The sequence below is a fragment of the Pristiophorus japonicus genome, chromosome 15 (genome assembly GCF_044704955.1).
Source record: "Pristiophorus japonicus isolate sPriJap1 chromosome 15, sPriJap1.hap1, whole genome shotgun sequence".
NCBI lineage: Eukaryota > Metazoa > Chordata > Chondrichthyes > Pristiophoridae > Pristiophorus > Pristiophorus japonicus.
In genome coordinates, this window is record NC_091991.1 from 93,858,585 (window position 1) to 93,883,402 (window position 24,818).

General features: G+C 48.1%; 1 long non-coding RNA gene across 1 annotated transcript; it reads right to left on the reverse strand.

The window, feature by feature from the left end:
- Nucleotides 1-543: 543 nt before the first annotated feature.
- Nucleotides 544-24,245, reverse strand: LOC139281566 (uncharacterized). The gene is made up of 3 exons (XR_011596891.1): nucleotides 23,416-24,245; nucleotides 7,669-7,834; nucleotides 544-2,212 (listed from the first exon to the last, which is right to left on the reverse strand). It is a non-coding gene; the product is annotated as an uncharacterized lncRNA (long non-coding RNA).
- Between the last annotated feature and the right edge of the window lie 573 nt (nucleotides 24,246-24,818).

Below are 24,818 nucleotides of genomic sequence, written 5' to 3' on the forward strand. Positions count from 1 at the left end.
TCCTAGAATAATTTTTTCATTATTTGTATCAGGCGAGTATTATTACATGGGCTAGTTCTGTTTTATTTTATTCTGACTATCCCACCATTTCCTTTATCTGTCAGGTGAGTCTTCTTTATTCTATTAAGAAATCCAAATGAATAATGTCCAATATAAAATAGTTGTCAATGGAAAGGGTTAACTTCTTTACAGGTTTGTAAGAAGGCCTGATGTCATTACGTGACTTCACGTAATCATCCGAATTTCGTTTTTTTTTAAGACTTTGTGCTTTCAAAACTTGCTTAGAAATTAGGAATCCGTTAAAACAGCAGAAATCATTAGTAAAGTCGTCATAATAGAAGTCTTCTCATCAGGACAGACAGCATTTTAGATTAAATTTCAATTTTTTCCTCAACTTCTAATTCAAGTACTTGCCAAAGATTTTTTTTTTAATTGATTTAAAATGATACCACACATTTTTAATAGCTATTTTGTTTACTGAACTTTAATTTTCACACAAGCTGTATACATTCCAACATTTCCGAAAAGAATTTTAAAATCAGTAAGATTTTCTAATTCCCAATTTTTCTTTCTGTGCTGAGTTCGCATAGTTTAGATCGCTTCTCGTTATTTTTAAAACCCTCCTGCATGTTTAGACTGTTCGGGACTTTTCTTGATAAACACGTCTATTCTGGAAATCTTTTCAAACTGCAATGAAACTTTCTCGTAATCTAAAATCATTTTCAATGGAGAGTGTCTTTTACCTCATAAAAATCTTTTCAATTAAACCAATATCTTTTTTTTCACAGCCAATATCAACTAGTATTTAGTAAGTTATGTCCTCTTTTTTTTTGATCTCCTTTCTTCAAATTAGGTTTTGGTATTTTACACAGAGGACTTGTCTCTCGGTAACTTCGTTCATTCAAACAATCGAAGACACTTTTTCTTTCAATTTCGTTCAATTTGTTTTCTTTCAAGGCTGCATCTTTATCCTTTCTTTTCATAACTAGAACGGAGTCTAGCACGTAGGCTTTGAGGGCTGCTTTTCGTCCTCTCAAATGTCCCAGTTTTTCTTTCTGTTTCTGCGCCATCACCACTCTCTCTGTTCTTTCACACTTTTTTTTTCCCGTCGGGGCCCATCCCTCCTTTTGCATTCGATCCATCAATCCCTTTTGAAGTCTTGCTACAGTTATACAGGGTATTGGTGAGGCCACACCTGGAATACTGTGTACAGTTTTGGTTTCCATATTTAAGAACGGAATTACTTGCTTTGGAGACTATTCAGAGAAGGTTCACTAGGTTGATTCTGGGGATGAGGGGGTTGACTTATGAGGAAAGGTTGAGTAGGTTGGGCCTCTACTCATTGGCATTCAGAAGAATGAGAGTTGATCTTATCGAAACGTGTAAGATTATGAGGGGGCTTGACAAGGTGGATGCAGAGAGGATGCTTCCACTGATGGGGGAAACTAGAACTAGGGGGCATGGTCTTAGAATAAGGGGCCGCCCATTTAAAACTGAGATGAGGAATTTTTTGTCTCAGAGGATTGTAAATCTGTGGAATCCGCTGCCTCAGAGAGCTGTGGATGCTGGGTCATTGAATACATTTAAGACAGATATAGACAGTTTCTTAACTGATGAGGGAATAAGGGGTTATGGGGAGCGGGCAGGGAAGTGGACCATGATCGTATGAAGTGGTGGAGCAGGCTCGAGGGGCCGTATGGCCTACTCCTGCTCCTATTTCTTAAGTTTCTTATATTCCTTATTTAAGGTTGCTATCTGTTTATTGTTCTCCGGACATTCCTCACACATAAATGATTAGAATTGTCCTTGCTATCTGTCACTTCCTTATCTGCCTGAGATATTTATTACAGAGAGCCCTGTTCTCCTTTCACACTTCTCTTCTGTTCTCCACATGCTCTGACGCTCATCCACCAATGAACATTCTGTTCCCACATCAGCCCACCACTGCAGGGTCTTGTATCTTTATGTGTCCAGAGTATGATTTAATCTCATTTAACCCTCACTACTATCATTACCTGACAATTTACATAATGCTAGCTATTTGACCTTGCTTACAAACTTCTCATTATCTTTCACCCACTGGTTGAGTGTCTCTGTGCTGGTCAATGTGAAAGATCGGGTGGGTGATGCAGGGGGTGAAAGAGCAGGCCATGCCCAGAGGTGGAGGGACTAGTCTTCTCGTCCTCCTTCTCTTGTTCATGCTGTGATTGATCTGTAGATAAAGAGGATGAGAGGTTAGAATCAGTGTTGCTGATTATCTTAAGAAGGGTGGGAGAGATTATGGTCCTATTAGTCTAATGTCTGTTGTGGGGAAGTTTCTAGAATCTGTTATACGGGATAGGGGCCGGAATTTTTACCTGTGAGGTGAGTCGGATGCCAGCGAGGGTGTGGGGGGCAGGGGGGTGGCGGGGGGGTCGTATAGTGGGTCAGCCTCACGAACCTCTCGGTAGCACACTGTCCACTTTGTCTATAACTGAATTAGATCAATTGAGGTAGGCCTGCGGGTTCCTCGGCCAGTTAAATGACATCATCAATGACTCACCTTGAGCTCAGATATTTAAGGTTTAATTGTCAGTTTTAGTGCCTTCCACATATCACACTTGAAGGTTGTTGGAGGCACAACACAGGTCTTTGGGAGAGGTGCAGTTGGCGAGACATTAAAGATTTTCGCTCTGAAGCTTGAGCAGAAGGCAGCGCCCAGATTCTCCGATGCCTCCCTGGAAGTCCTGCTCCAGGAAGTTCGAGCATGCAGGGACATATTGTAAGGTGGCCATTAACTGGTCCAGGCAGCGGGCAGTCGAGGGGGTCATTCAGCTCGACTGCCTGCCTCTCTTCCGCGGGTACGTTGGAGCCAGGGTGTTCCTGGAGATGGAGCACATGGTACGCTCGTGGCCTTCCACGAGAGTTGGGCACCAGAGGGAATTGAGTGCATCATCACCCTCTGCAACCAAATTTTAATTTGATTTAAGTTTCTGGTAAAAAGTTAACTGGTTTAATTGTTGGTTTTAGTGCCCCCTGTTAATAAGGGTGCACTTGATTTATGGTTTTATACAAAATAGTTGCAGGGACATATTGGGCTATACTTTCCACTTTGCTGGCCATCGCCCCAAAAATGGGCGATGTTCCAGCAATGTACGATGTCTCCGCCTTACTGATCGCTGGAACATCGGCCTTTTTTTTGAGTGATTTTCCACTCGGCGATAGTCCAGCAATGTGAAATGGGCGATCCGAAATGTTGGCGATGTGACGTTTGCCCACCGAATGGCCAGCGATGTGGAAGGCAAAAGCTTCCCTAGCAACGGACTTCTGCACATGTGTGGGTATTTTTTTCGGCCGACTTCTTTTCACGCATTTTGGGAGGTCAGGGGTCATCCACACGTGCGCAGAAGGCACAGGGAGGGGCAGAGAGAGAGAGGATCGAGAGAGAGGAGGAAGGCAGAGAAAGAGAGGAGAGATCATTGTTCATTGTATGTTAAATTGTTTAAAATGTTTGTTCATAGTTGAGGGGGGGTGGAATGAGTGGGTGGGTAGAGAGGTGGATGTTTGAAAATAATTCTGTTTGCAATAAATTTTGTTAATGATTTTAACAATTGTTGTACATTCTCTGACAAGGTTAGTTAACTTAGGAATTTTGAATAATTTAACATCTTTATTGTCTTGTAATAACATTACTTAAGTTAAGCATTAATGCAAATGCTGCACTACAAAGGCCAGGCCAGTGCAGGCAAGGCTAAAACATAACTCAACGTAACTCATCGCAAATGCAACTTTTGTATAAACATAATTGTTAATCTAAATGTAAATGTGACGATCCCCAATATAAGTTCATGCAAAGCGTTCCTTTATCAGCTGCTGACGCAACAGCTTTGCGGCTGCGTAACCCCCATGGGGTACTGTTCTTCTCGCGGGGGGTGGGGGGGGCGGGTGGTAGGACCATGGCTACATCGCCAGGCTGGTCCTCCCAGAGGTCCTCACCAGCCTCTTCCTCCTGCTCCTCCTCCTCTTCCTTGCTCCTCACCGGCTGGCTCTTCTGTCTCCCCTCCTTCTGGAGGTGGACCTGCAGCCCCATCAGGTATTTGCTGTCCTCTCCTTATTGCTAGGTTATGTAACATGCAACACACCACAATAAACTCAGTGACCTGGTCAGGCTGGTACTGTAGGTTGCCACCAGAGTGGTCCAGGCTTCTGAAGTGCTACTTTAGGACTCCAATTGTCTTCTCGACAATGTTCCTTCTCACAATGTGGCTTTCATTGTAATGTTTCTCTGCTTCAGTGACGGGATTACACAATGGGGCTATCAGCCAGCTTGGCAAGGCCACATCCCCTATCCCCCAGCATCCAACCATGACCTTCTGGCTGATTGACAAACAGGTCAAGGAAAGCATTCTCACATAGGATGTGCACATCATGGATGCTGCCAGGAAATGTAGCATTAACTGTCAGAATGAGTTGGCTGTGGTCAACAACAAGCTGCACATTTAGGGAGTGGAATCCCTTTGTTACGAAACACCTCCGCGTTCTGTAAAGACGCTTTCAGGGCGATGTGCGTGCACTTTGGGGAAATTTGTTATTCTGGAGAAACCCAAAGCCCTCCCAGTCTGTGCCTTCCTGGTCATAGGGAAGCTTATAAAGTTCATTCTGTGAGCGTAAAGAGCTTCATGTTATGCCTGTAATGTACTTATGAATGACTCCACAAGGCAATGTGTTGTACTTGAACTGTAGTGATCTTGGTCCTTTATTCCAAACTCCAGAGTGCTGTGCAAGCATGGTGTGCAGCCTTTTATACAGGGCCCTGCCACCAGGGCAGGAAATCCCCAGTCTTCACCAGTTGCACCCTCTAGTGGTGCTAGCATGTATGTACACGGTGTGAACCTTATTGATAGTACATCAAGTAAACAAGTCTCCACCTTATACAATCTCACAGTGACTACACATAGAGTACATCCATAGTCAGCATATACAAAATCACTCTCCCCCAAGTCCTTTGTGCCAATTACCTTTGCACTATGTGCTCTGGCTTAGCTCTCCCCAGACTTAAGTGCCAATAGCCCTTGCACCTTGGCTGTGCTTTGACTTGGCCCTCTCCCTGTTAACCCCCACATCCCCTTTTGCTACAACGTTGGGTAGTGGTTATCAAATCGATAATGCGGTGGAGGTTCCAGTGGGTTCTGGCTGTAATCCATGTGTGAGTCCATGGCTACATACATCTATTTCCCCACCACCCCCCCCCCCAAAGCGCGATCATGCAGCCGGCCCGTTACATTAACATACAGGATTAGATACAGTGCAAGTACAAAGAAAGGAAAAAAAACATTTTTTTCAGTTTGTACCGTGGCACCTCGGTTCCGTGACTTACATTCATTACGTTTTACGGTTGTGTGCCAGGATTGGGTAGATTGCATTCATGGTTTAGTCATGGTCAGTACATGAGCTTCACTCTTCACTAAGGAGCCGTCTGGGGTTTTACCAGCCAGTGGGTGATGCGTGAGTCGGCTCACAGAGCAATGATTGAAATGTTTGCAGCGCTACACGCAGTTCCTCCTGCCCACATCAATGCTGATGACCTCCTCAGCAATCTCCAACCATGTTGTCTTGATCTGCTGTGGAGGTCATTTCTGCCCATCAGCAAGGAAGAGGACCACCCTGCATGCTCTGACTTTCTCCACAAGCAGATGGAAGGGGCCATGGGAGCAGCCCTCTGCCTCTGTGTAGTTATCTCTGCTGGTCTGGCCAGCAATGGAATTGTGGTGTGCTGTGGTGTGGTGTGGTGTGCCTGCACTCACCTAGGCCAACCTTCAAATGCAACGTGGCCTTGGCTCCTTTAAATAGCCCGGTGGAAAACGCATCATCGATGACATCGGCAGACAGGCACCATTTAATTGGGCCAGGTAACGCTCAAGGCGGGATCAATAGGCCCCATTGACACCATGTCGTCCTGTGCAGCGGGATGGAGCCAGCAACAGGATCGCGATCCGTCAGGACCACCGCCCCCACTGGGCACGCCCGCGTACGGGAAATTCCAGCCATACAATCAAAGCAAGTGTGGCACCCTGTCATTACTCAATCTGGACAACAGATGGTGATGTTTCACCTTCCCTCAACTATTTCAAATGCTGCCTGAAAATATTCAGCTTCTATTGCTTCCACATAACTGAAAGTCAAATATACGGGTTTAAATAAAATAAACCATTATCAAATTCATTACCAATTAACTTAGTTTAAACTGAGAGAGATAGAGAAACACAAACTGGAGAGGGAGAGAGAGAGAGAAAGAAACACAAACTGAGGGGAGAGAGAAACACAAATTGGGGAGATAGAGAGAAAAATACAGAGCGACAGAGAGAAACACAAACTGGGAGAGGTAGAGAGAGAGAGAGAGAGAGAATCACAAACTGGAGAGAGAGAGAGATAGAAATACAAACTGGAGAGAGAGATAGAAACACAAACTGGGGAGAGAGAGAGAAACACAAACTGGGGAGAGAGAGAGAGAGAGAGAGAGAGAAACACAAACTGGGGAGAGAGAGAGAGATAGAAACACAAACTGGGGAGAGAGAGAGAAACACAAACTGGGGAGAGAGAGAGAGATAGAAACACAAACTGGAGAGGGAGAGAGAGAGAGAAAGAAACACAAACTGAGGGGAGAGAGAAACACAAACTGGGGAGATAGAGAGAAAAATACAGAGCGACAGAGAGAAACACAAACTGGGAGAAGTAGAGCGAGAGAGAGAGAGAGAATCACAAACTGGAGAGAGAGAGATAGAAACACAAACTGGAGAGAGAGAGAGATAGAAACACAAACTGGACAGAGAGAGAGAGAGATAGAAACACAAACTGGGGAGAGAGAGAGAAACACAAACTGGGAGAGGGAGTGAGTGAAACACGAACTGGGGAGATAGAGAGAAAAACACAGACTGGGAGCGACAAAGAGAGAGAAACACAAACTAAGATAGGTAGGGCAAGAGAGAGAGAAACACAAACTGGAGTGAGAGAGAGATAGAAACACAAACTGGAGAGAGAGAGAGAAACATAAACCAGGAGAGAGAAAGAGAAACACAAATTGGGGAGAGAGAGAGAGAGAAACACGAACTGTGAGAGAGAGAGAGAAACACAAACTGGAGAGAGAGAGAGAAACATAAACCAGGAGAGAGAAAGAGAAACACAAATTGGGGAGAGAGAGAGAGAGAAACACGAACTGTGAGAGAGAGAGAGAGAGAAACACACAAACTGGGAGAAAGAGAGAGATAGAAACACAAACTGGGGCAGGAGAGAGAGAGAGAGAATCACAAACTGGAGAGAGAGAGAGAGAGAGAAACACAAACTGGAGTGAGAGAGAGAGAGATAGAAACACAAACTGGGGCAGGAGAGAGAGAGAGAGAATCACAAACTGGAGAGAGAGAGAGAGAAACACACAAACTGGAGTGAGAGAGAGAGATAGAAACACAAACTGGGGCAGGAGAGAGAGAAGCAGAAACTGGAGAGAGAGAGAGAGCTAGAAACGTAAACTGGGTCTGTCCTGCCGGTGGGACAGGATATACCCAGCGAGGGGGATGGTGGAGTCTGGGGCATTGACGGGGATATGATTCTGTGGATAAGACTGGTCTGTGGGACAGCTCTCCCAATTTTGCAACAAGTCCCGAGATGTTAGTGAGGAGTAGGTTGCAGGGTTACCTGGGCTGCGTGTGCCTTTGCCGCATCCGAATCCAGTGCCGAGGTTAATGCCGCGTGGTCCGCTGTTTGCTTTAATACAACTGAGTGACTCGGCCATTTCAGGGGGCAGTTAAGAGCCAATCACATTGCTGTGGGTCTGGAGTCACCAACTGGCAGATTTTCGTCCCTGAAAGACATTCATGAACCAAATGTGATTTTAGAACAAGTCGTACAAGGAGCTCGTAACCCGGATCCAGGAGCAACTCAAGCCCAAGGATAGCATCCTCACAGCCAGACACCGGTCCTATAGCCACCGACGGCCCGAAGGCCAGGAAATCGCGAAGTATTCCGCAGACCTCAGGAGACTGGCAGCACCGTGCGAGTTCGGCACCCACCTCGACGAAGCGCTGCGAGGCATTTTGTTATTGGAATTGGCCATGAGGGCCTTCTTCACAAGCTACTGTTGGCGGATACCACAGTCACACTGCAGAAGGCCATCTCTGTGAGCCAGTCATTCATGACCTCGACCTGAAGCTCTAGGCAGATGTCTCACCCTCAGGACTCAAACCCGGCAGGTACTGTGCACAGAGTGGCACCATTCAGGAGCTGGACTGTAGAGCACGAACCCTCTCAGGAAAGAGAGAACAGACCCCCAAGTCCCTTAACTCAGAGTCCATCGAGGGGGGCTAATTGAGTAGCATCATGCTGGCTTTGTGGAGGGAATCACAGGGCTCACCAGTGCCATTTTAAGGTCACCTCCAGCGAATGTGTAAGAGAAATAGGATTTACTCCTCGATGAGGAGTCCGCAAATGGCCATGAATCCAGCGTGGATTATGACTTGTTAGATAGAGAGACAGCCCAGTCCTACAGGAGGTACGTGGCATGTTTATCTGCACCATCGAGTGCTCCCCGCTGAAGATGGAAGTCGAGATAGAGGGAAGTCCAGTCTTCATGGAAGTGGACACAGGGGCGAACCAGTCAATGATGAATCACGGAGCCGTTGAGAGGCTATGGGACAATCCGGCTGAACGACCCAAGTTGGCCCTGGCTCAGGCAAAGCTGCGCACCTACACCAATGAAATCATCCCAGTCATTGATAGCGTGAATGTAAAAGTACTCCATGATGGCGCGGTGGACAAGTTACCTCTGCGGATTGTTGCAGGTGATGGACCAACGCTGCTTGGCAGAAGGTGGATAGAGAAGATCCATTGGAAGAGGGAAGACTTCACCCCTCCAGCGATCGACATCGTCTGCGCTCAGAGGCAAAGCAAGCCCTCACCTGAGAGTTGAACCTGATACCGGAAAGCAGGCCATCACGGCACCCGAGAAACAAACCGCTCAACATGACTGCATGGAGATGATCCAGCTGAGACGACCCGAACACACCTTCCGGCTCCAGTGGCAGGACTCCGGAGGAAGAAAATCGGATCCAAAGGCGACTTCCCAACTGCAGAGGCAGAACCCGAGGAGAAGAGGATCACCACAGTCGACATCGTGGATGAAGGAAAGATGGTGCCCAAATCACAAGGTGATGCGCTGAAGACAAAGATGGCCGTGGCCAGACCACTAACTCAGATTCACGGACTATCCTGAGCAACCCACATTGGACCCTACCTTCTTTGACCCCCCAACATACACACCAGTGGCAACCGACACCGTGGTTGGCCATGAAGCAGAACCCATCATCCGCAGCAGCCCAGCAGGACTCACCACACCAGGCAGACCAGCAAAGCCAGCTGCACAGCAGCCCAGCGAGGGCCCAAGAGACGGTTCACCAATACCAACATCTGCACCAAGATGATCAACCAGGCAAAGAAGAGCCCCAGATCATCTCACCTTGTAAATAGTTACATTGTTGACTTTGGGCGGGGGGGAGTGTTGTTATATATGTAAACTTGTATATATTTACAGCCACCAGAGGGTTCAACCCCTGGAGTCCCAAGAGATCCCATAATCCTAGCGAGCACAGGTATTTAAGGAGGCCTCACAAGCTGGAGAGGCACTCTGGAGACCTGCAATAAAAGACTAAGGTCAGTAATCTCAGTAATATCAAAGGCAGTAATCTCAGGATTGCAACCAGTGCCACGTGCTAGTCAGAGTAGGCATCGCAGGATAGCTCAGATGAATACTGTTGTGTATCTGCAAAGCATGCACTCCCATGTTCCGCCACCAGGGAGCTCATCCCCTGAAGTCCCAAAGGATCCCAGCATCCCTTGGGAGCACTGTATATAAGCCGGCCCCTAAGGCCTGTTCTTCACTCTGGAGTGGCTTATTAAAGAATGAGGTCACTGTTACTTTAGCCTCCCTGTGTGCAGCCTCATCTGTGTTAGGAACACAATAACTGGCGACGAGAATACGAATCCAACGCAAAGATGCAGCAAACTGTGGACATCCTGGAGAAGTTCTCGGAGGGTGAGGACTGGGAAGCCTATGTCAAACGGCTAGACCAGTATCTTGTAGTCAATGAGCTGGACGGAGAAGGAAGCGCTGCAAAAAGGAGAGCGATCCTCCTCACAGTCTGCGGGGCACCGACTTACAGTCTGATGAAGAATCTTCTGGCTCCAGTGAAACCCACAGATAAGTCATATGAGGAGCTGTGTACACTGGTTCTGGAGCATCTTAATCCGAGGGAGAGTGTGCTGATGGCGAGGTATCGGTTCGACACGTGCCAGCGATCTGAAGATCATGTAGTGGCGAGCTACGTCGCCGAGCTAAGGCGACTTGCAGGACAATGTGAGTTTGATGGCTACCTGGAGCAAATGCTCAGAGACATTTTTGTACCGGACATTGGCCACGAGACCATCCTACGAAAACTTTTGACTGTAGGGACATCGACCCTCAGTAAGGCCATTGCGATAGCACAGGTGTTTATGTCCACCAGTGATAACACCAAACAAATCTCTCAGCACACAAGTACTAACAATGTTCATAAATTAACTGGAACTGTGTTTGCAAACAGAAATGTACAGGGCAGAACCCACGAATCTGTAACTGCCAGCAGGCCTCAGGTGACCCAGATGACTCAGAGTCCCCAAGAAAGGATGAATGCAATTCAATTCACACCTTGTTGGCGTTGTGGAGGCTTCCATTCAGCCTATTCATGCCGCTTCAAAGGGTATGTTTGCAAGAGCTGTGGAACAATGGGGCACCTCCAACGAGCTTGCAAATGAGCTGCAAGCTCTGCAAAATCTGCTAACCACCACGTGGCAGAGGAAGATCGGTCCATGGTGGATCAAAGCAATTTCGAGCCTCAGAGAGAGGAGGCAGATACTGAAGTACACGGGGTGCACACATTTTCGACGAAATGTCCACCTATAATACTAAACATAAAATTGAATGGCTTACCCGTAGCCATGGAACTGGACACTGGCGCTAGCCAATCCACCATGAGTAAAAAGATGTTTGAGAGACTGTGGTGCAACAAGGCATTCTTGGCTAAGATCATGCGTAACTGACCTGACAGGGGAGTAACCATGACCCCAACGTGGTTCTCCCTGGATCAGGAAGGTGGTTCTCCTATGCTTTTTGGAAATAGGAAGTGGGTGGGGTGGATTGACCCATCCACCTCCACGGAGGTGTGTGAGGTTGCTGACCCATCCACCTCCATGGCACGAACCTGGTATTGCAGTACTTCCAGGAATGGTGATTGGGCTCTAGGCCTTTTGGCTAAGAGCATTAGCGCAGGGTGATCCTTGATGTGTGCAAGGTGACCTCTGGCGTTTGTGATCTGACAAAGAATTGGAAAGATTGGCTACGACAAATTAAAAAAAAAAATTAAAAAAAAAACAAGGCATTCAGAATAGCCCTGAGCCCCATCCACACAAAACTGAGAATGTACACCAAAGAGTTTATCACTGTCCTGGGCAGTGCCATGGTCAAGGTCACCTACGAGGGCACGGTGCATGAACTGCCACTCTTGATTGTCCCGTGCGATGGCCCCACACTGCTTGGAAGGAGCTGGCTTGGCAAAATCCGCTGGAACTGGGATGACATCCGAGCGCTATCACATGTCGATGAGGCCTCATGTACCCAGTTTCTTAACAAATTTCCTTCTCTTTTTGAGCCAGGCATTGGAAACTTTTCCGGGGCGAAGGTGCGGATCCACTTGGTCCCAGAGGCACGACCCATTCACCACAAGGCGTGAGCGGTACCTTACATGATGAGGGAGAGAGTGGAAATTGAGCTGGACAGGCTGCAACGCGAGGGCATCATCTCCCCAGTGGAATTCAGTAAATGGGCCAGCCCGATTGTTCCAGTACTCAAAAGTGATGGCACAGTCAGGATTTGCGGCGATTATAAAGTAACTATTAATCGTTTCTCGCTACAGGATCAATACCCGCTACCTAAGGCAGACGATCTATTTGCGATGCTGGGATGAGGCAAAACGTTCACCAAGCTCGACCTGACTTCGATCTACATGACGCAGGAGCAGGAGGAGTCTTTGAAGGGTCTCATCTGCATCAACACGCACAAGGGACTGTTCATTTACAACAGATGCCCTTTTGGAATTCGGTCGGCTGCAGCGATCTTCCAGAGAAACATGGAGAGCCTACTCAAGTCGGTACCACACATGGTGATCTTTCAGGATCGGGACACCGCCAAGCACCTACAAAACCTGGAGGTCCTCCAGCAACTGGATCGCGTAGGGCTGCGGCTGAAGAGGTCAAAATGTGTCTTCATGGCAACAGAAATGGAGTTTTTGAGGAGAAAGATTGCGGGGGATGGCATTCGGCCCACAGGCGCCAAGACAGAGGCTATCAGGAACGCGCCCAAGCCACAGACATCACGGAGCTGCGGTCGTTCCTTGGACTCCTCAACTATTTTGGTAACTTCCTACCAGGGTTAAGCACCCTTTTAGAGCCCCTACATGTGTTATTGCGCAAAGGTGAGAACTAGGTATGGGGAAAAAAAAACAAGTAATTGCTTTTGAGAAAGCCAGAAACATTTTATGTTCCAACAAGCTGCTTGTATTGTATAATCCGTGTAAAACACTTGTGCTAGCATGTGACGCGCTGTCGTATGGAGTCGGGTGTGTCTTACAACAAGCTAACATTGCGGGGAAGTTGCAACCTGTCGCCTATGCTTCCAGGAGCTTGTCTAATGCCGAGAGGGCCGACAGCATGATTGAGAAAGAGGCATTAGTGTGTGTGTTCGGGGTAAAGAAAATGTATCAGTACCTGTTTAGCCTCAAATTTGAGCTGGAAACCGATCACAAACCCCTCACATCCCTGTTCGCTGAAAACAAGGTGACAAATACTAATGCCTCAGCCCGCATACAAAGGTGGACACTCGCGCTATCAGCGTATAACCATACCATCCACCACAGGCCAGGCACCGCGAACTGTGCGGATGCTCTCAGTCGGCTACCATTGCCCACCACGGGGATGGAAATGGCGCAGCCTGCAAACTTGTTGATGGTGGCGCAGCCCACAGACTTATTGATGGTCATGGAAGTGTTTGTAAATGATAAATCGCCTGTCACGGCCCGCCAGATTAGTACTTGGACCAGCCAAGATCCTCTGCTGTCCCGAGTAAAAAACTGTGTACTGCATGGGAGCTGGGCCAGCATCCCCGTTGAAATGCAAGAGCCAATCAAGCCGTTCCAGCGGCGAAAGGGCGAGCTGTCCATTCAGGCAGACTGCCTGTTGTGGGGTAACCATGTAGTGCTACCAAAAAGGACAGGGAGACGTTCATCTAGGATCTCCACAGCACACACCCTGGTATACTAATGATGAAAGCGATAGCCAGATCCCACGTGTGGTGGCCCAGTATCGACTCTGACTTACAGTTCTGTGTACGGCAATGCAGAGTATGTGCTCAGTTGAGCAACGCACCCAGAGAGGCACCACTAAGTTTGTGGTCCTGGCCCTCCAGACCATGGTCGAGGATCCATGTCAACTATGCGGGCCCGTTTCTCGGTAAAATGTTCCTGGTGGTGGTGAATGCCTGTTCAAAATGGATTGAATGTGAAATAATGTCGGGAAGCACCGCCACCGCCACCATTGAAAGCCTGAGGGACATGTTTGCCATCCACGGCCTGCCTGACATACTGGTCAGTAACAACGGGCCATGTTTCACCAGTGCCGAATTTAAAGAATTCATGACCCACAATGGGATCAAACATGTCACCTCGGCCCCGTTTAAACCAGCCTCCAATAGGCAGGCAGAGCGGGCAGTACAAACCATCAAACAGAGCCTTAAATGAGTCACAGAAGGCTCACTCCAATCCGGCCTGTCCCAAGTACTACTGAGCTACCGCACGAGACCCCACTTGCTCACAGGGGTGCCCCCAGCTGAGCTACTCATGAAAAGGACACTTAAAACCAGACTCTCGCTGGTTCACCCCAACCTGCATGATCAGGTAGAGAGCAGGCGGCAGCAACAAAATGTAAACGATGGTCACACCACTGTGTCAGGGGAAATTGATCTGAATGACCTTGTGTATGAGCTAAACTATGGACATGGTCCCAAGTGGATCGTGGGCACGGTGATAGCTAAAGAAGGGAAAAGGGTATTTGTAGTCAAATTAGACAATGGACAAATTTGCAGAAAACACCTGGACCAAACGAGGCTGCGGTTCACAGACTGCTCTGAACAACCCACAGCAGACACCACCTTTTTCGAGCCCACAACACACACCCAAATGATCAACGACACCACTCTGGACCAGGAAATCGAACCCATCACGCCCAACAGCCCAGCAAGGCCAGGCTCACCTAGCAGCCCTGCAGGGCCAACCACACGCCAGCCCAGCGAGGGCACAGCCAACACACCAGAACAGACATTTGTACTGAGGCGATCCACCAGGGAAAGAAAGGCTCCCGACCGCCTCACCTTGTAAAGAGTTTTCACTTTGACTTTGTGGGGGGAGTGATGTTGCGTATCTGTAAAGCATGCACTCCCATGTTCTGCCACCAGGGAGCTCATCCCCTGAAGTCCCAAGGGAAGCCAGCATCCCTTGGGAGCACTGTACATAAACTGGCCCCTAAGGCCTGTTCCTCACTCTGGAGTGTCTTAATAAAGACTGACGTCACTGTTACTTTAACCTCCCTGTGTGCAGCCTCATCTGTGTTCGGAACACAATAAATACGTGGCTTGAGGAGTGGTGCAGAATGTAGGGATTCAAATTCCTGGGACATTGGAACCAGTTTTGGGGGAGGTGGGACCAGTACAAACCGAATGGTCTGCACTTGGGCAGGACCAGAACCAATGTCCTCGGGGGATTATTTGCTCGTGCTGTTGGGCAGGGGTTAAACTAATATGGCAGGGGGATGGGAACCTATGCAGGGAGACAGAGGGAAGTAGAATGGGGGCAGAAGCAAAAGATAAAAGTAAAAGTGGAGGGCAGAGAAACCCAAGGCAAAAAGCAAAAAAGGCCACATTCTAAAGTGGCCAAAGTGTGTTAAAAAGACAAGCCTGAAGGCTCTGTGACTCAATGCAAGGTGTATTCGTAAAAAGGTGGACGAATTAACTGCACAGGCAGCAATTAATGAATATGATATAATTGGCATCACGGAGACAGGGCTCCAGGGTGACCAAGGCTGGGAACTCAACATCCAGGGGTATTCAACATTCAAGAAGGATAGGCAGAAAGGAAAAGGAGGTGGGCAACGTTGCTGGTTAAAGAGGAAATTAACGCAATAGTAAGGAAAGACATTAGCTTGGATGATGTGGAATCTGTATGAATCTGTATGGTTCAATACGAAAGGGCAGAAAACGCTAGTGGGAGTTGTGTACAGACCACCAAACAGTAGTAGTGAGGTTGGGGACAGCATCAAACAAGAAATTAGCGATGCGTGCAATAAAGGTACAGCAGTTTTTATGGGCGACTTTAATCTACATATAGATTGGACTAACCAAACTGGTCGCAATGTGGTGGAGGATGGTTTTCCAGACCAATATATCAAGGAACCAATTAGAGGGCTGGCCATGCTAGACTGGGTGATGTCTAATGAGAAAGGACTAATTAGCAATCTTGTTGTGCGCAGCCCCTTGGGGAAGAGTGACCATAATATTGTAGAATTCTTTATTAAGATGGAGAGTGACAGAGAGGCTAGGATCCTGAACTTAAGGAAAGGTAACTTCGATGGTATGAGATGTGAATTGGCTCGAATAGAGTGTCAAATGATACTTAACGGGTTGATGGTGGGTAGGCAATGGCAAACATTTAAAGATCACATGAATGAATTTCAACAATTGTACACCCTGTCTGGAGTAAAAATAAAACAGGAAAGGTGGCTCAACTTTGGCTAACAAGGGACATTAAGGATAATGTTAAATCCAAGGAAGAGGCATATAAATTGTCCAGAAAAAGCAGCAAACCTGAGGACTGGGAGCAATTTAGAATTCAGCAGAGGAGGACAAAAGGTTTAATTAGGAGGAGGAAAATAGTGTATGAGAGGAAGCTAGTCGGGAACATAAAAACTGACTGCAAAAGCTTCTATAGATATGTGAAGAGAAAAAGATTAGTGAAGACAAATGTAGGTCCCTTGCAGTCAGATTCAGGTGAATTTATAATGGGGAACAAAGAAATGGCAGACGAGTTGAACAAATATTTTGGTTCTGTCTTCACGAAGGAAGATACAAATAACCTTCCGGAAATACTAGAGGACCTAGGGTCTAGTGAGAAGGAGGAACTTAAGGAAATCCTTATTAGGCGGGAAATTGTGTTTGGGAAATTGATGGGATTGAAGACCGATGAATCCCTGGGGTCTGATAGTCTGCATCCCAGAGTACTTAAGGAAGTGGCCCTAGAAATAGTGGATGCATTGGTTATCATTTTCCAACAGTCTATCGATTCTGGATCAGTTCCTATGGATTGGAGGGTAGCTAATGTTACACCACTTTTTAAAAATGGAGGGAGAGAGAAAATGGGTAATTATAGACCAGTTGGCCTGACAGTGGGTAAAATGTTGGAATCAATTATTAAAGATGAAATAGCAGCGCATTTGGAAAGCAGTGACAGGGTCAGTCCAAGTCAGCATGGATTTATGAAAGGGAAATCATGCTTGACAAATCTTCCGGAATTTTTTGAGGATGTAACTCGTAGAGTGGACAAGGGAGAACCAGTGGATGTGGTGTATTTGGACTTTCAAAAGGCTTTTGACAAGGTCCCACACAAGAGATTGGTGTGCAAAATTAAAGCACATGGTATTGGGGGTAATGTATTGACTGATTGGCAGACAGGAAGCAGAAAGTCGGGATAAATGGGTCATTTTCAGAATGGCAGGCAGTAACTAATGGAGTGCCACAGGGCTCAGTGCTGGGACCCAGCTATTTATAATATAAATTAATGATTTAGATGAAGGAATTGAGTGTAATATCTCCAAGTTTGCAGATGACAGTAGGCTGGGTGATGGTGTGAGCTGTGAGGAGGATGGTAAGTGGCTGCAGGGTTACTTGGACAGGTTAGGTGAGTGGGCAAATGCATGGCAGATGCTGTGTAATGTGGATAAATGTGAGGTTATCCACTTTGGTGGCAAAAACGTGAAGGCAGAATATTATCTGAAAGGTGACAGATTAGGAAAAGGGGAGGTGCAACGAGATCTGGGTGTCATGGTACATCAGTCATTGAAAGTGGACATGCAGGTACAGCAGGCGGTGAAGAAGGCAAATGGTATGTTGGCCTTCATAGCTAGGGGATTTGAGTATAGGAGCAGGGAGGTCTTACTGCAGTTGTACAGGGCCTTGATGAGGCCTCACTTGGAATATTGTGTTCAGTTTTGGTCTCCTAATCTGAGGAAGAACGTTCTTGCTATTGACTGGAAGAGTGCTTGTGATTTCGGTCTTCCTCCCCAGGAGTCCTGCCACTGGAGTTGGGAAAGTATTTTTAGAGCGTTCCGGTCTTTTAATTGCCATGCAGTCATGATGGATGGTCTGTGCCTCAGTTGCTGTGCTGATCTGTTCTCTGGTACCTGGCCCAAGGTTTTGCTCTGCCTCTGAGCACGCGGACATCGATTGCTGGAGTGAAGAGGTCTTCCCATTTTCACTGGATCTTCCCCATCCACCTTTTTCCGAGTAGCGTTGGGCCATCACCTGCAACAATCCACAGAGGTAACTTATGCACCATGACATTATGGATTACACTTACATCCACACTACCAAGGACTGGGATCGGCTCCTTGGTGTAGATGTGCAACTTTTCCTGTACTGGAACCAGCTTGGGTTTTTCGTTCCACAGCCTCTCGAAGGCATCCTGGCTCATCACTGACTGGCTCGATCCCGTGTCCACTTCCATGAAGACTGGAACGCCGCTTATCTCAACTTCCATCTTCACTGGAGGACAATCGGTGGTGCAGGTATACACTCCATACACTTCTTCTTAGGGCTGAGCTGCCTCTCTGGCCAAATCATCTACCGTCTCCTCTGCTAGACGGTGAGTCGTATTTCTTTTACACATACGCTGGAGGTGGCCCTTTGTGTTACAGGCTTTGCATACTCACTCCGCAAACCGACATTGGTGAGCCCTATGGTTTCCTCTGCAACGCCAGCATGGTGCTACTCAATTAGCATCCCTTGGCGGACTCTGAATTCTGGAACCCTGAGGTCTGTGCTCTCTGCCCTGGACAGAGCCATGTTCTACAGTCTTGCCTGTGAAAGTCACCATTCTGTGTTCAGTACTTGCCGGGTTTGCATCCACAGGCTGAATGATTTGCTTGGTGCTGCAGGTCGTGGTCATGAACGCCTGACTGATGCTGATGGCCTTCTGCAGCTTGACTGTGGTGTCGGCAGATAGTAGCTTGTGAAGGAGGCCCTCGTGGCCAATTCCTATAACGAAGATGACTTACAATGCTTCGTTGAGGTGCGTGCCAAAATCACACGGTGCCGCAAGTCTCCTGAGGTCGGCAGCATATTTTGCAATCACCTGGCCCTCAGGTCTGCGGTGCGTGTAGAATCTGTGCCTGGCCGTGAGGATGCTCTCCTTTAGTTTAAGTTGGTCGCGAATTAGTTCAGTCAGCTCATCGTATGTCTTATCCTTGGCCTTCGTGGGTGCCAGCAAGTCCCTGACGAGGCGGTTGACCTCAAGCCCACAACTGGTCAGCAGCATAGCCTTGTGCTTCTCCGTCAATGTGTCCGTCTCCCTTGCCAGGTCATTTGCCACAAAATATTGCTCGAGCCTTTCCGTGAAGGCATCCCAATCATCACCCTCTGCAAAGTCTTTTAGTGTGCCAAAGGTAGCCATGATCACGTGAAAGTCCTTATTCTCGTCGCCAGTTGTTATGTCTATAATGTACTTATGAATGATTCCACAAAGCAATGTGTTGTACTTGAACTGTAGTGACCTTGGTTCTTTATTCCAAACTCCAGAGTGCTGTGCAAGCATGGTGTGCAGCCTTTTATACAGGGCCTTGCCACCAGGGCAGGAAATCCCCAGTCTCCACCAGTTGCACCCTCTAGTGGTGCCAGCGTGTAGGTACACGGTATGAACCTTATTGATGGTACATCAGGTAAACACGTCCCCATCTTATACAATCTCACAGCGACTACACATAGAGTACATCTCTAGTCAGTATATACAACACTTCAGTCACCTGCTGAATGCAGCAGTATGTGGCATGCTGAGAGATACGACAGATATCGTCAGCTGAAGCCTAAAAGGATCCCAATGTGTAGAAGGCTAGTGCTGCAGTAACCTTTACCTCAACGGATAGTGTGATTCTGATGGTGCTGGAAGGCTGCAAATCCCTCTTGACGAGCTCGCAAATCTCATCGATGACCTCCTTCCGGAAGCGCAGCTTCCTAAGACACGTGTTTTTAGACAAGTTGAGGTAAGATTGCTTTTCCAAATACCTTCGTTGGCTGTATGTTCACCTCCCCTGTCTCCTCTGTCTATGCATTACTCTGCCACCTCTTCGATTGATCCTTTCAGAAACCAGCGTGCGAGCAGTTACGAGTAATGGCACAGAAAGCATAGGCCCCATCACTAGCAATAATTTTTTTCACTTGTTATAAATGCACTTTTCAGTTAAAAAATGTTTAATGTACTAAGCTACAATTGTACAATGAATTATAAGTATAAATCTGAGTCGATCTATCTGTAAAATAGCCTTAAATAACTAACAAATATCTCAGCTGCAGTTTTTTGCTGCCACCTCCCTTCCTCCGAAATTCAAAATGGTGTCCGTCGTGCCCATTTCAATGGGGAAGGCCCGGGAAAAGCAACTATTATCCAGCGATGTTCTCGACGAGCGATCAGCCCGGCGAAGTGCCGGCGATGTGCCGAAAGTTGGGATGGGCGATGTGCGGGCGATCACCTCAGCGATCAGTTCGGCGAAGTGAGCCGAAACTTGGGGGCTTAATTTTCCGTCCAGTTTCCACTTTTTGGTCAAAATGGGCGATAGAGGTCCATTTTGGGCGATAAATGGGCGATGTAAAGTGGAAAGTCTAGCCGAATGTTTCCTGGTAACGGACGCAAGAGACCAAAATGGCATGATTGGAGATTGCCCAGGAGGTCAGCAGCAGGGGTGATGTCAGCCACTCCTGGATTCAATGCCACAAAAGATTTAATGATCTGTTGAGGTTAGGAAAGGTGAGTGCAACGCCACATTCAACTACAACCTGATGTATGTGTCACCCCAACCCCATCACCCTGCCATCCCAAGCCTACTCCTGCACATCAATCCTATATTGTAAGGTGCAGTCATCCCTCACACTTTATACACTTACTCACAACCCACTCTGGCTAACCACTACTGACACTCACCCTCAGCCTAATGCAATCATAGGAAGTAATGTCACAGAAGGAGACTATTTAGCAATGTCATGCCACTTCCTCATTGTCACCCTTTACAGATGTACCCCATCCATCCCTTATGCTCATTCCATCACTTCCATTCAAAGTTCTCTTTTTTCCCTCCTTGCAAGGGTAGAGAGCCAGAGCATCCGGGAAAGGCAAAGAACTGAAGGTGACCCTTCAATTTAAAACATGTTGGGTGCAAAATTTGGGTCCCGTTAGCGCCCCAGAGTGACGGTAAAATGTCGCTCATAGCTTAACGCCCAGCCGTGGAGATTTTAGCGCCACCCGGAAAATTCGGTTCGTTTTTACCGGCGGTGCTAACAGTTATCGCCTCGCTGTCTAACGCCAGCCAGATCATGATGTCAATACGTGTGCAATGCCCCACTAGCACCCCGGACGAGAACTTCGGTTTGTGCGCCTCACTTACCGACAGCCGCTGAACACGCCAGAGAAAGCAGATGGCCCCAGCTTCCTTGGGCGATGCCGGGAGGGTAATTTAAAGGGATGAGCACCCAGGTTACTCAGAGGTCATGGTGAGTGCTACTTTTCCACATCTCTGGGATTGATGCAGCAAATTGTCTTCAAAGTTACAGTTAAGAAATTATTTCAGGTGTGCATTTAGATGGGTGCAGTGCTAATATGCCACCTTCACCTCCTCCAAGCAATTGGTAGGCAGTGTCTACAGAGAAGGGAGATTGGGAATATAGGGCCACAAATGAGGAGACCACGTAGACGTCAGGATAGGAGGCCTTAACCCCCACAGGTTTATTGGGAGCACTTGTTTGAGGAGCAGTGTGCTGGAAGTTTCGGTTCCGCAAGGAGGTCGTCACCGAGCTACGCCATCTCCTGCAGCCAGACCTAGAAGCTTTTATCGGGACCAGGACATCGCTGTCCATCACAGTAAAGGTCACTGGCTCTCAGTTTCTATGCCTCCGACTCCTTCCAGGCTACAGCAGGGGACATCTGCAGCCTGCCGCAATTTGCTGCTCATTGCTACATCCGTATGGTCACAGGTGCTCTCTCCCACAGGAGAATGGACTACATAAAGTTTCCCATGATGAGGGAGGAACAGTCATGTGGGTTTGCCAGGATAGAGGGTCTTCCGATGGTTCAGGGCGCCATTGATTGCACCCATGTGGCATGGCGTACACCAGGCCAGAATGCGGAGGTGTTTCTTAACCGTAAGGGCTATCACTCTCAATGTATAGTTGGTGTGTGACCACACGCAGCGCATACTCGCTGTGAATGCCCGCTATCCTGGCAGGGCACACGATGCTTTCATCCTGCGGGAGAGCACTGTGCCACGACTCTTCCAACCACTACATGAAGGTCACGGCTGGCTGCTCGGTAACAAAAGCTATAGTCTAGCTACCTGGCTCATGACACCCTTCCGCAACCTCAACACCCGTGCTGAGCATCGGTACAATGAGAGTCATGCGGCCACCCGGAAACTCATAGAGCAGACTATCAGGGTGCTAAAACAGCGTTTCCAATGCCTTGACCGCTCTGGAGGCAACCTTCAGTACTCGCCTGATCAAGTCTCGCTCTTTGTTGTGGCTTGCTGCATGCGGCACAACCTGGCCATTATAAGGGACCAGGCATTGCCACTGGGGATTGCAACTCCACCTCAGGAAGAGGAGCATAACGAGGCAGACGAGGAGGTGGATCAGCAGCCACGGAGGAGGCACCGTGCCAATGCTGCCGCTGCAAGGGCCACACGTCAGCGCCCCATCCTGCATCGATTCCGATGAATCAACGACCAGATGACGACTGAGCCTCATAGTCACATCGTATATTGTAGGCTCATGGTGCAGCTCTGTGAAATTATCAATTAATGCACATGACAACAATGCAAATGGTCAAATCAACATTTTATTATTTCTAACAAGAGTGTGCCCTCAAGCAGCACAGCAATAACCCCTCGCCACCAACTAATAAAGAATGTAACAAATGCCCCTTGAAACAGCATAACACACAAGCAACTTCATGAATATATATACAAACTTCCTGTTATGTATTGTCCATGTACGTTAAATGTATAGTTACAATGGTGTGCCACAAGGGGCACTGTGGTGGGAGACAGAGTATAAAAGGCTGACCACTCTGGAGTTACACAATAAAGGGCCTATGTCACAGCAGTTACTACAACACCAAACTGTGTGGAGTCAGTGATTTGCGTGCTACATACATCACAAATTGGCGACGAGGACACGGATGAGCTTGTCACGCAACCATGGCTACTTTGGGCACGCTAAAGGATTTCACAGAGGGTCATGACTGGGATGCCTTTACGGAAAGGCTCGAGTACTATTTTATAGCAAACGACCTGACAGGGAACACGAACGCACTGATAGAGAAGCGTAAGGCGATATTGCTGTCCAGTTGTGGCGAGGAGGTTTACCGTCTCATCAGGGATTTGCTGGCACCTGCGAGAGCCAAGGACAAGTCATATGAGGAGCTGATTGGACTCATTCGTAACCAACTGAAACCGAAGGAGAGCATCCTCACGGCCAGGCACAAATTCTACCACCACTGCAGACCTGAGGGCCAGGATGTCACAAAATATGCTGCGGACATCAGGTGACTTGCGGCGCGTGCGATTTTGGCACATACCTTAACGAGGCATTGTGAGGCGTCTTTGTTATGGGGATTGGCCATGAGGGTCTCCTTCACAAGCTGCTATCTACTGAACCTGAGCCTGCAGCAAGCCATCAACATCAGCCGGGCATTTATGACCTCGACTTGGAGCACCAAGCAGATGATCCACACGGTCTCGAACCCGGCAGGTAATATTCACAGGATAGCGCCCGTCACGGACAAAACTGCAGAACGTGACTCTGCCCAGGGCAGAGAGCACGGACCTCAGGGTCCTGGAACTCAGAGTCCGCCGAGGGGGGCTAATCGAGTAGCACCATGGTGGCGCTGCGGAGGAAGCCATGGGGCTCACCGGTGCAGGTTTGCGGAGTATACATGCAGTACCTGCCACATGAAAGGCCACCTTCAGCGTATGTGCAAAAGAAACACGACTCACCGTGTGGCTGAGGAGATGGTAGATGATCTGCTATCCAGCGAGGAGCATTGCGGTTTGGCTCGACGGGCATCCCAGCCCCAGGTAAAAGATGATGCGTTGGGACTGTATACGTGTTCCGACGATTCGGCCCCAGTGATTATGGAAGTCAAGATTAACGGAGTCCCAGTGAGTATGGAAGTGGACACGGGGTCATGTCGGTCACTGATGAGTCAGGAAACTTTTGATGAACTGTGGATCAACCCAGCTGCACAACCCAAGCTGATCCCGGTCACGGCGAAGCTGTGCACCTAAACCAAGGAACTGATATCTGTTCTTGGCAGAGCGGATGTGCAGGTATCTCACGGTGGCGAGATGCACGGTTTGCCTTTGTGGATTATTGTACGCGATGGGCCGACGCTACTCAGCAGGAGATGGATGAGGAAGGTCCGTGGGAGCTGGGAAGACTTCATTCCTCCACAGACCGCTGTCCCCCATGTTCACAGGCAGAGCAGGCCTCCACCTGAGGATCGGATGGCAGCAAAGGAAGTGTGTGTGGGGTTGGGCAGATCAGCGGCGGCCGTAGACTCTCCCCTGCAAAGTCTGAGAGTGAGAAAGAGGCGCTGGGACCAGCAGCAGCGCCGACCGAGCTGGAGAAGAGAGAGGGAGAGCAGGCAGCAGCTCGGTGGATTTCTGGCAGCGGCGGATCTCCCTCAGAGCCACGGTGCCGGGTCTGTAGCGATGAGGCTTCTTCACTCCGCTCGTGGCCGGAGCGCTCTTCGGGCCATTTTGGTCGCCAACTGTTTGCGGAGAGAGAGAGAGGAAGAGTAGGCAGCAGCACAGCGAGTTTGTGGCAGCAAAGTTCTGCAGAGAGAAGCAAGCAGAGCACCTAAAATGGCGGCACCCAGTAGAAACCTCGTGGAAAAAGCAAAATGGTGTCTTAAAAGGGAAATGTACCCGGGAGTCTTAAAGGGGCCTTACACGGTTGGCGGTCCCCACAAAGAGACTTTTGTAAGGGCAAGAGTGAGCCAAGATGATTACTGTGATTCGTATGATGACGTGATTTATGACAAGAGTTAATATTTTGATGTTAAAATGATTACTGTGATTAAAATGATTGTGATGATTGGTGAAAAGAGTTAATGTCACAATGCACAGTTAAAAGGGTTAATGGATCTGTGACTAACATGACTAATGGATTAATGCGATTTCTGATTTTATGTGATTTATGCAATTGTTCAGCGGCTGCAGACAAGCTGCAAAAGGCAACTATTTTCTGAGAACACACTAGCTGCCATACCCTGTCTCAGCGCAGCCCATTACCTCAGGCAGAATGGGGCAGTATGCCGCCACAACACCTCACCCACTAGAGCTGGGATTTAATAACTGTTCAGTGTACCTGCAACCTTTTGATATAACTCTTCAAC